The following is a 10,950-nucleotide window of genomic DNA, read 5'->3' on the forward strand; positions in this document are numbered from 1 at the left end:
GTGCATCCAGAGACGGACTTTGCTCCCTGGCGGGAGAGATGCTGTGTTCAGGGCCCAGGCTGGGCCCTCTGGGAGACTTGGGGATGGGAGCCTGGCTCCCAGAGGTCTCTGGGTTTCCAGGTCCTGCGCAGACACCCATGCCCATCATGGGTCCTCAGTTTCCCTAATGCCCTGACAGGAGAAAGGGCCTAGTCCGCCAGGCCCCTGGCGCACCGGCCCGTCTCAATCCCACAGGTGGCCCCATGATAGTGTTCGGAGTGTCTCCCTTTGCCAGTGAGAAAACTGAGGCTCGGGTAGTAATTGTTGAAAGTTCCAGAGCTCAGACTGGCAGACCCGAAAGGCCAGGCCCTTTGCATCAGCCCAGAGGCCAGAGCTGTCACTCGTGGTTCTGGTGATGGCTGCTCAAGGTCAGAGGCCCCCTCAGACTGATGGAGCAGGAAGAGAGCCCAGTTCTCATGGAACCTGGCCCTGTGGCTGGGGCCCTGTTCCCATGGCTTTTGAGAAATGGAGCCAACGCAAGGCTCACACCTCTCACTCCGTGCACCCTGACCTAGAGGTCGACTGTGCACAGAACTGCCCAGTGGGCAACCCCCAGGGCTCCTGTGCCTGTGCTACCTCTGATCCTATACCTCTTCCCCAATCCTTGTTCACTGGGGCAAAGTCAACCCCCAGCTCCCTTGTGCGATGGGCGGGCACGGAGCGGGGTCAATTACAGGGCTCAGAACTCTGTTGGCCCCTGAGACTTCTACCTGTTTATTCAGAAGTCAGGCACCACACCTGAGGGGCTCCTTAGAGAGGTTTCCAGAAAGCTCAACTGTGCTTCTCCTGCCTGCCCTCAGTCAGTCCCCAGGGCCACCAAGCGGGTAAACATGGCAACAGGAGTAACCTGCCCTCATTACCCGGCATGATCCGGAACTCAAACATCTCTCCCCGACCAGCCAAATAGGCACGGAGGCCTTCAAGCTTTGGGCTCCAGCGGGAAGACCAAGTTATTCTACCCGTCCCAAGCATCCCATATCTGTCCCCAAGGAGCTACTGAGGCCTCATTGCACAAATGCCCTCCAGTGGCTTCCTCCACTTCTCTTAGGGTCCTGAAATTTGGTGGGAGTAACTTATGCTTCTTTATAATCCGCCTTCTTCCAGAAACAGCCTGAGGCCTAGTAGGCATTCAGTACACTGGTTAATAAAAGTATTGATTTACATATTTTTGAAATCCATGCAATACATGATCAAATTAAATTTTTAAGAAATGGATACTAAGGCCCAGACTGTGGCCTTGAAATGCCATCTAGCCCTGAAATTAATGAAGGTTTCTTGGAGAAGAGGCTGATTCCAGGCCTGGGCAGGAAACGTACCAGGCGAACCTGAACTTCTTCTATTGCAAAGCAAGGAAACTGTGGAAGACTGCTACAGCCTACAGGCCTGATGGCAATGTTGAGTCAGCGCGGGTTTGATCAAGCGCCCAGCCTTGCTGAGGAGGTGCGTGTAGCAAGAGGTTCAGGGATTCTCAGCTGCGATCAGAGAGCTAGAGAGTGAATCTGAACCCAATGTTCTTTCCGCCCCTCCACACTGCTGCTCACCGTACAGGAGCACAGGAACCATGCTTTAGGGGCAGCCTCGGGTAGGCCTTGAGAACACGAGCACTGTGTTGGGCTGCCTGAGTTCAAATCCAGTCCCACCACTTGCTAGCTACACGATTTGGAGAAAATTATTCAGTCTCTCTGTGCCTTGGTGTGTCATCATCCCTCACAGCACCTACTTCATAGGGCTGTGTAAGGATTAAATAAAACACATAAAACAGGGTCTCAAACATGGGGAGTGCTCCATGGAAGTTGAGCTTTTATTATCTGTACTTACTATTTATTTTATTTTTATATTTATTATACAATATATTATATATTATTATTTACAGCATAATATAGTAATATATAATATATAATTATATGAGATATGATCATATATGATACATAATACACAATATAATAGACAATATTAAAATAAATAAAATATATAATAAATAATTAAAAACAAATTAATATAATATATAAATATATAATATATGAATTAATGATAATAAATATAATAGATTACATTTTATTTATTATTTATTATCTGTATTCATCGAGCATAGCTTTCCCTGGGTCTCAGAATGGTGATTCTGGGAGGGGAGAGAAATACGGGTGTCCAGACAAAATAGAGACGATGGAACCCCCCCAAACCAGCGGCACTTCAAATGTTTGGAGTCGGTGTGCAGGAAATAAAACCCCAAGAGCCATGACACACCTTTACAGCATAGTGATCTGCCTCTGCAGACCCATTTCAGACACTGGCTCATTGTGGCCTTCTAACGACCCTGTCTGGTGGGTACTTTCACCCCCACTTTGCAGCAGGGGAAATGGAAGCTCTGAGAAGCGAGCTCCTGCCCAAGTTAGGTAAGTAAGCAGGGAGGGAACTCCAGGTGGGGGACGGGCTGAGTTACTCCGACCACCTGCAGGGGAGCAAGACCTGAGGGGCCGCAGGGCCTGCAGCACGACCTACCTACCTGTCCGGTGGTTCTCAGCCCTGAGTGCGCATCGGGATCTCCGGCTGTAGTGTTACGCCGGGAGGCCGGGCCCAGGCGCGGAGCTTCTGATGCCGGAAGTCAGATCCGACCCGGAGCCCGCCCGGCCCGGCGCGCTCCAACGGTGAGCAGCGGCGACATCTGGTGGCGAGGAGGGGGACGAACCTCGGGGTCCTGCCAACCTCTGCCCGCGGCGCCCACCGGTCCCGGGTGGTGCGGGGCAGGGCAGCACCTCCCAGAGCGACTCTAACAGGCCCAGTTCTGGCCGCGGAGTGTGCGGGCGCCTGCGTGCCTCGTGGTACCCCAGGGCCCGGGAGACCTAATCTCGCCTTTTCAGTTCGGAACACTTTCATCCTCATTTTGTGAATGAGTTCCCTGCCTGGTCTTTCCACCTGTGAACCAGGACCTGGAAGTCTCGGGCACAGAGGGGATGGCCGCGGGGTCGGCAGGGGGACGGCTCGGACGCCGTGTCTCCCTGGGCCATTGCGTTGAGCCCACAGGAGCATGTTACAGTGTAGCGCGACATGCATCCTCGGCAGGATTTTCGGACCGATTCAGGCTGCCGGGAGGACTTGGGAGCGGGTGGGGACGGGAGCCCCGAGGCCCGCACGCCGCCGTGCACCGATTTCCTCCGGTCGCGTAGTCGTTCACGCGGTAGACCGGGGAGTAGGCGGCCCCGGGGCTGGACAGCTGCGGGAACAGAAAGCGACGCCGGGCCTGTGTCTGCAAGACCTGGGTGGGTTCTGCCCTCTGCCCCTGAGCCGCGACCCGTCGGGCACCTCGCCGCAGCGCTGGGATTGCTCGGCCTGCGGAGCGGGAAGACGAAAGCAGCCGCTCGGGCGGAGGCGCCCTGCGGAGTCCGGCCCCGGGGGCGGGCGCTGGAGGAACGGCCGGTAAGAGGGGGCCCGCCAGGGGCGCCCCGAGGCGGGGTGGTCGGGGAGGGGGGCTCCGAGGAGAGGAAAGAACATTACCCTTCCGCTCCCCGCAACGCCAAGCCCCGCCCCTGCCCCCCCGCCCGCCCACCCTCCCCGACAGGCGGCCTCCCTGCGCTGGGGACCTCGCCCAGCCCTGGCCTCCGCTTCCCGCGGTAAAACGAGCGGCTGGGGGCGCTTCCGAGGCTCCCTCCCCGCCCGAGTCCCGTGGAACTTTCGCTCCCAGCCGGGAGAAGGAATTAATAATTAACCACCAGGTTAACGGGGACGTCTGGGGCGCGGAGGGAACCAGGTGCTGCCCCCAGTCCGGGTGACCCCGGGGGAAAGAAGGGCTCGGGCCGCCCTCCGCAGGTGTCCCCGTCGCTCTGCGCGGCGCTCGGCCTCGGCCAGCTCCCGGGACCCGCCTCGGCGCGCTCAGCCGCCTGCATCCTTAGCTGGGTCCTCTCACCCGCGGGGCTGCGCCTCCGTCGCCCTGTGGCTTCCAGCCGGCAGGGGACGACCGCCTGGACCGGGCCCGGGGCGGGGTGACCCTGAGTGGGGAGGTGGCGCCTTCGGACAAAGCCTGAACCCTCCCTGCTGGGATGACTGGGTCGGGAGAACCCTATCCCCCAATCTACCCACACCCCCCGCCCCGGACATTTAAAAAGGGCCTGCGCTCGAGCTTAAGCAGGGAGCCAAGGTCAGCCTCTTGCCCAGCCCTGTCCAGTGGAACTTTCTGCAGTTCTGAAGATGTCCTCTAGCGGTGCTGTCAAATGCAGGAGCTGCTGAGCTCTAGCTGTGCAAAGTGTGCGCCTGAGGAACTAAGGAACTTTTTATTTCATTTCATGTTATGAATTTAAATTGCCACATGTGGCTAGTAGCTTTAGTCATGGACCATCACTCCTTTTTCAGCTCCCCTGGGCCCCACAATTGTTCTGGAAAAGATCAGATAAATTAGTTGACAATGAGAAACTCCTAATTAACATGGTTAACCCTCCTCCACTAGGTTCAGGCCTCCTGGCAAAGGAACTGGTGCCCAGGAATGGCAGTGGATTTTGGAGCCCCAGAAGGTTCAGGAAGTCCACTCCTGAGGTTAAAGTCTTCTGGGCACCAGGAGAGCTCCTCCAGGGGGGCCAGACAACCACCAGTGGAGATGAGGAAGTATCCTGGTGCCCCCCACCTCCAAATCCCAGGGACTCCTACTTTCTCTGACTCCCCCACAGTGCCGAAGTCAAGGAGGTCACTTCTCATTTAATCTGGCCTACCAGAAGGTCAAAGGTCACTGCCACGTGCAGCCAGGTTTCACTCTAGCTGTAGTGGAGGCTCTGAGGTGACTGTGCTGGGCAGGCTGATCCCAGGGGAGAGGAGCCACAGAGTGCTGTGGTCCCTGAGGACGGGGACGATGCCGTATCAGCCGGCTGAGAGAGCAGCGCACACCGATTGTCCCCACGGCCCAGAGGCAGCGGGGTGCAAACCCGCCCACTGGATCCCTGTGCCTTCCCCCAGTCTGGCTCTCTGAACCCCAAGGGGTGGCCGAGAGGGTGCGGGGAGGGGGTTGAAAAGGACAGGCCACGGGGCTGGGAAAGTGCAGTCCCAGATACTGGGAAAATAGGATTCTGACCCCACTTGGCCACTGCGTACCTCTGTGTAGCATATAATTTCTCTGTGTCTCAGTTTCCCCCAGCCATAGATGGCACTAATGGTAACTCTCTGGGCTGCCTTAAAGGTTGCCGTGGGGTTCCAATCAGATAACAGGTGTTTGTTCGTTAATCCGTTCATTCATTAAATGTCTATTAAGAACTTGCCTGGAACGGGACAATCCGAATTCTCAGTGGCCGCAGAAAGATCAAGAAGGACCCCTGCGGGCGAGCCTGCCAGTCTTAAACCCAAGCACTGGCAATTAATTGTGCAAACAGGCTTGGCACCGGCCTCTCCTAACCTGTGCGAGAGGAGGCCAGCTCAGGGCAGGAGCCCCAGGCAGAAGGGAGCAGGAAAAAGTGTACTGCAAGGTGGGGGACAGAGGATGAGGGCTGAGGAGGAGGAGGCTGGCTTCCCTGATGGCCTCATCGGGCCCCAGGAGCTCGCTGGTGGCCTGCTGGTTCAGACAGGGCCAGGCCCGGGTTCTCCCTGAAGCTGCCAGGGAAGGGTCCGGCAGGGTGGGACTTGACATCCCCGCTTCGGCCTGGGCCTCGGGGCTGCTCAGCACTGTGGTCTCTGATTCTGGCCTCCATCTGCTCTCACTTCCTCAGCCCCTGGCTCTCTGTCACTTTCTCCTGTTCCGGCCTCCCCAACCCCCACGCCCCCCCACTCCAGTGATGAGTATATGGAAATGGTGACTCCTGCCAGAAGACCTCCCCCCCCCCCAGGAGGCCCCTGTAGGGGCCCACCTTACTGTGCATTTTGGGCTCAGGCTTCCCCGGGCCTTTCCCTCCAGCGGAGATTCCAGCCTGAACCAGCCTTGCCTGATGGCGCCTTCCAGGCAAAGGAGGGGCTGGGCCAGTGTGAGAGGGGAAGGTTCTCCTGTCAGGGACCGGCACCGTGCCAGGGCTCCCAGGCACAGCGGGTCGTGACCCAGGCTATGTGGCCAAAACGGGCTGGGACCACAAGGGCAGAAATAATCGAGTGGACAAGGATAGCAGAGACAGCGTGGAGTAAACGTAATTCCTGTCACAGAGGAGGCCAGCAGGCCGTCTCTCCGACAGCGACCCGCGCATCAAGCTGGATGCCCCAGAGTCCAGCTTCAATCTTGTTACTTCTCTCTCCTTGGGCGGGGAACTTCCCAAACACATCCGTCAGGTTTCCTCTTCATCCTACACCCTCAGCAGAAGGAGTTGTGTAACTCCTTGATCCCTCCGAGCCTGACCTGCACTCACCAGCCCCTGTCGGCCCGTGGGCCCGGCCTCCTGGCAGGGGAGCAGGCCACCAGGGACTCCCAGCTCCTGAGTGGCCTGCTAGGCCAGTCTGCACCCCAGTTCTACCGGTTATCAAGCTGAGCCTCCTGGGCATACGGTGTTTGGAGAAGCTCAAGGGCAATTTTCCATGCGACTTGGCAAACATCGCTCTCCACCTCCTCATCACTTTCTGGGACGTGCGCAGACTCCGAATGCCTCCCTCTGGATGTTCAGCTGAGACGGCTGGCGCAGATGGAAGTAGGCGGAGGTTCGGCAGCTGATGTGGGACCTCGCAAGGCCCTGCTGCCCAACTCTCCACTTGCCTCCCTTCCCAGATGGTTCTAGAACCAGGTCAACCAGTCGGTGCTGTGGGCTGAACACGTGTTGTGGGCAGAGCTCGGTGCTTGGCGTGTGCAGGTCACCTGCTGTTTTGCCTGCCCATCGCCCCTTGCCCCTTATTCTGGCCAAAGCATCCAATTCTGAACTCCTCACCTGCGGTCTGGCAGGTTCCTGTAGGTCCCACAGCCAGAAGTTAGCAACTGGCCCAGGCCTGGCCAGTAAGAGATTTCTCCCACCCCCACCCTGGCCACTGCTGTCCAAGCAGGGATCAGCGCCGAGACTTTTGCCAGGGTGGGGGCGTACTCTCTGCTGATAGGACATAGGAATCTGGGACTGCTGGTGGGCATCTTGCCACGGTTGGGAGGAAAGCCAAGGCAAGAAGCAGAGAAAGACCTATCCCTTGAGCTCCGAGAGTTACCAGGCCTGGAACTGTCCGGCTATGCCAACATCTGCATTTCCTTTTCCGCCTAAATTAATTTGAGTTGGTTTTCTGGCACTTGGAACTAAGAGCGCGGGCTGACATGGGGAGAGGATGGTGCAGGGAGACATAAACAGAGGAAGTGAAATGGTTTCCACTTTCAGAAAGGCCCCAGGCTGAGGGGAAATACGGTTTCCATTCTTGGGTATGTGAACGCATGACCTTCCACTTCTTAAACCATTGTGTGTTTGTGCGATCAGAAAAGATCTTATACTTTTTATTTCTCTACCAAGTAGTACATAATGGAGAATTTACCAAAAAAGAAAAAAGGAAGGAAGGTCACTCATCTCGCACTATTTGCTGCTATTCATTTTTAGTGCATTTAAAACTGGTCGTGGAGTCTTACCGTACATATCACTCTGGTCTGTTTTTCTTCCCACTTAGCAGAACATGGCGATCGTCTTTAGGAACACATTAAAAAAAACTATTAGGATCTGAGTTTCGTGGCACAATCGAATTCACATGCATCTCACTGTCTAACCTCTCAGCTGGTTTCAGAAAGCGACACTGGAGGCCATCTGTGAACACGAACTGGCGATTTTTCTCCATTGTGTCATCTTTGGAGAAAATCTGAGAAATGGAGGCTTCATTAGTTCATGCTCCCAATGAGCAAACGTTTCGGTGCCTCCCACATGCCAGGTACTTCACGGTGCGCCTAGGGCCTGGCTAGACATGGTCTCTCCTCTCGTGGAGCTTAGAGGACAGTGAGGAAACGCCATTCACCAAATACTCACCGGACAAACCATGAGCTGGGACAGGGGCTTCAAGAACATAACATAGGGGGGGTTGACCCGCTCCCAAAGGGCTTCCTGAGAAAATGGAGTTTGGGCTGGCATCTAAAGGACGAAAAGGTGTGACCCCGGCCAAGGGAGGAAGGCGCGCATTTCGTGCGGCTGTGGTGTGGGACTGTGGGCAGTGCGGCTTGTGTGGAGACAGGAGGAGCCTGTGTCCTGGGACACGTGAGCAGGCGGCAGGGCCAGGAAGGAGGCAGGTGATGCAGGACTTTGGAAGTCACAGTAAAAAATTTTGTCTTGGGGCGCCTGGATGGCTCAGTGGGTTAAGCCTCTGTCTTTGGCACAGGTCATGATTTCAGGGCCCTGGGATCCAGCGCCGCATCGGGCTCTCTGCTCAGCGGGGAGCCTGCTTTTCTCCTCTCTCTCTGCCTGCCTCTCTGCCTACGTGTGATCTCTGTCAAATAAATAAATAAAATCTTAAAAAAAAATGTTTGTCTTTATCCTAAAGATGAAGGCAAGACACTGGGGTTTCCCCAAGCTGCTGTGTGCGCGCCACAGGACTAGGTTTTGTGCTCTGTAAAGGTCACGTGACTACAATGTGAGGAATGACCCAGAATGAGCTCAGGGGCCCCTAGCAGGTAGCTGGCTATTGCATGACTTAAGAGGGGGAAGGTCCCGAAAGGTCAGGGTAACTTGCATCACGGGAATGATGTAGGAAGTGGAGAAAAGGAGTTGGGGGGTTAAAGAACTATTTAGGAGATAAAGTCAGCCAAACTCAGTAACCAATGGGATGCAAAGGGTATGAGAAAGAGATCGTGTGTGGGTTTCTTCCTGGCTTCCTGGCTTGCGGGGCTGGGTGGGTGGAGTTACCACACACGGAGCCAGGAGCCAGTATGAGGAGATTAAGTGTTCAGTCTTAGACACACTGAGTTGGAGGAACCTTTAAGACATTCAAAAAGAGATGTCAGGTAGGCAGTTGGATGTCTCAGTCAGGAGCTCGGAGATAATATGTGTGAGTCATTTGCAAGTTGTGTGCACCGACCCATGAGAAACAACAAGCTGGTGTGGGTTCTGGTCCCAGCTTCGCTGATCAAATCACTGCTTGCCCCTAGGACTCTGTCCTCAGTGTTCGACTGGGGGGTGGACCGCAGCTCCGTCCAGCTACAAGACTCTCTGAATCCGTGAGCGCACGAGGATGAAGCATTGCCCAAATGTCCCTGAATCGTCCCCCCTCCCTGCCCCCAACAAAACCAGGGAAAGAAGTGTTCCTGTTTGGGGAGTGTCCCTGGCTCTCTTAGACTGGCCATGGGGAACTTCTCATTGGGACCTAGGCTGATTCTTCCCTGATCAGATCCAAGACCGTCCTGAGCACCCAGGATTCCTCTTTTGAGTGGGAAACCCAGCCCCTCATCCCTCTTTGAATGTGAGAGTGAACTACATAAGCTACTGTACTCACGGGTGTGCAGTGAGACAGATTCTCTGACGATGCGTAAGGTCAACAAAGGTACAACAAGGATGTTTCCTACCACAGACCCTCCAAGGCACTTCCCCCAAGGTTTTCTTCCTCTTCCCAGCCCCCAGACGGGTCTCTCCTAAACCTTTTGCTCTCTGTACTCTTCCCAGAAATGTGTTGGTGGGTTTCCATGGGTTAGCTATTTTCACAAAAGACCCAGTTCCTGATGATGTCCCACGTTCTGTCGACCTTTCTTGGCCAGAATAACCCATGGAAGAGTGTCTTCCTGGAACCGTCTGCCGCCCGACTCTCTGTCCTGGGTCCTGGCCAAGACCTAAGAGCCATTCATTCAGGGCTCAGTAGTAATGCCTGTTACGTGCTTAGACACTGGAGATATAAAATGAGCAAAGCCCACTCCTGATCCCGGAGAAGCTTTCCTTCTAATTGTTTTGGAGTATGGGCTGCCCTACTTTCCCCTAAAATTTGTTACCAGCTCTTTGCCTCAGTAAAGCCTCTTTTTGGCTGACTCACTTACCTTTTGCGTTTGTCCCAAGGATCACGGATACTAGTGACTATCATACCGAGTGCCTCTCACATATCAGTCTTGATGTCGAACACTGCACCTTCTTTTTCCCATTTCATCCTGGAAAATAACAATCTGTGCCTCCCACTTACCCCTGATGACCCAAAAGAGATGAACTCGCTTACCTGAGTTCCAACAGCTGGGATCTGAGCCCAGATGTGGTCCACTTGGAAATGCCGGACTCTCCCCTCCCTGCCCCCTTTGTTGGGATGGTTGAGTGTTTCTCACTGGAGAACCTGGTGTCAGCCACCAAGGGCTAGTTGGACTCGACTGTAGGCCTCAGGAGTGCAGGATTCTTGTCTGATTTCTGCCCTTATCCCCAGATGCCTGGAACGGTGCCTGGCAAATATCTGTTGAATCGACTGGAATGAATGAAACACTTCGCCACCCACTATCCTCAAGCATGGCCTTGGCCACCATCCACCATGGTGCATTCTGTGCACCGAGACACGATGGGGGTGAATCTCAGCTGGTGGGCTTGGGGTATTCTCCAGGTTGAAGGCCCAAAGCAGTAGCTCATTAAGCCATTAGTAAATGGGTAGTTTCCTGCATTTCTCATGTATGTCTGAATTTCTTCCTTTTGCACCAAGGAGCCGAGCTCTGCGCCAACACTTACATCTGCCAGTGACCTTTATTAAAGGCAAAAGGTTTTTTAGCGAACAATGAAGGAACACTTTGAGAAAAAAAGAGTCAACTGAAGCAAGGTTCATTATTTTCCAAATTTGATTTTCTGCTGAGAACTTTTGGTGTTGGCATAGATCTATTTTCAAAGACTCCCTGGCCCTTGACCCCAAAGCCACCCTCCTTTGTCCACACCAGTCCCCTCCCTGGGGACCCTCTGAGCCCCTCCAGCCATATCCAACAGTGTCAGACTCGCTGTGGCTCCCGGGTCTGTGTCCTGACGGTTCTCTCAATGAAATCAAATCTCTTTTCCCTCTCTCCTTGCCTGGGTAAGTCTTATTCATCCTTCTAATTCTAGGAAATCTCCAGTGCCCCAGCCA

The 10,950-nt window shown here is 54.8% G+C and overlaps 1 pseudogene; it reads left to right on the forward strand.

Annotated features, from left to right (window-relative positions):
* The first annotated feature begins 3,034 nt into the window (after positions 1-3,034).
* LOC116576597 lies at positions 3,035-10,493 on the forward strand (annotated as a pseudogene).
* Positions 10,494-10,950: the final 457 nt, after the last annotated feature.

Source organism: Mustela erminea, chromosome 17 (genome assembly GCF_009829155.1).
Source record: "Mustela erminea isolate mMusErm1 chromosome 17, mMusErm1.Pri, whole genome shotgun sequence".
NCBI lineage: Eukaryota > Metazoa > Chordata > Mammalia > Carnivora > Mustelidae > Mustela > Mustela erminea.